Source organism: Triticum dicoccoides, chromosome 5B, assembly GCF_002162155.2.
Source record: "Triticum dicoccoides isolate Atlit2015 ecotype Zavitan chromosome 5B, WEW_v2.0, whole genome shotgun sequence".
Classification (NCBI taxonomy): Eukaryota; Viridiplantae; Streptophyta; class Magnoliopsida; order Poales; family Poaceae; genus Triticum; species Triticum dicoccoides.
Window position 1 is genome coordinate 513,681,485 of NC_041389.1, and position 797 is coordinate 513,682,281.

Genomic DNA, 797 nt, shown 5'->3' on the forward strand with positions numbered 1-797 from the left:
CTCCTCGCAAGCAGGAGGTGACGGCCACGTCGCGGTTGTACCCGCAATGAGCGTAGAGTCGCGGGCCGACTCTCCATAGCCGGCTCCTCTGGAAGTCGCCGGCCATGAGTCGGCCCATCTGGGAGTCGTCATCTGAGACTCGGTTCATCTGGGAGTCGTCATCTGAGACTCGGTTCATCTGGGAGTCGTCATCTGAGACTCGGTTCATCTGGGAGTCGTCATCTGAGACTCGGCTCATCTGGGAGTCGTCATCTGAGACTCGGCTCATCTGGGAGTCGTCATCTGAGACTCGATTCATCTGGGAGTCGTCTTCTGAGACTCGGCTTTGAGAGGCGCGGCCTGCCCCGATGTCTTGAAAGGTTCTGGGGCTCAGGTCAGCCTACCCGTGACCCATTACTCCGACACATCTGGCTTCATTTCTGGTTTCGGTGGTGCATGCAACATCAACTACAGCGACGAGATCGGGTGGACATGTTTATGTTTTCATCCGTGGAAGTAGGGAGTTGCTCGTGTCTTCATGAAGCCGGATACAACAACATCGCCTATTTGGGTTTTCCGTCGGCTAGGGCGGACATTTAGGTGTGGCTGACCCAGTACCACCTTCTTCTCCATTATATGATCCTTCGGATTGACATATCGACATTTGTCGTGGGAGCCGGTGAGTTCTCGTCTACCTGCGGAACAATAATTTTGTTCTGCATGCCGTCGGTGTGGAATTATAGCGCCAACAACATCGGTGCCTCATTAGCATGTGCGAGATGGGGAGGATAGTGGACTCCCTAGGACTGGATTGTAAT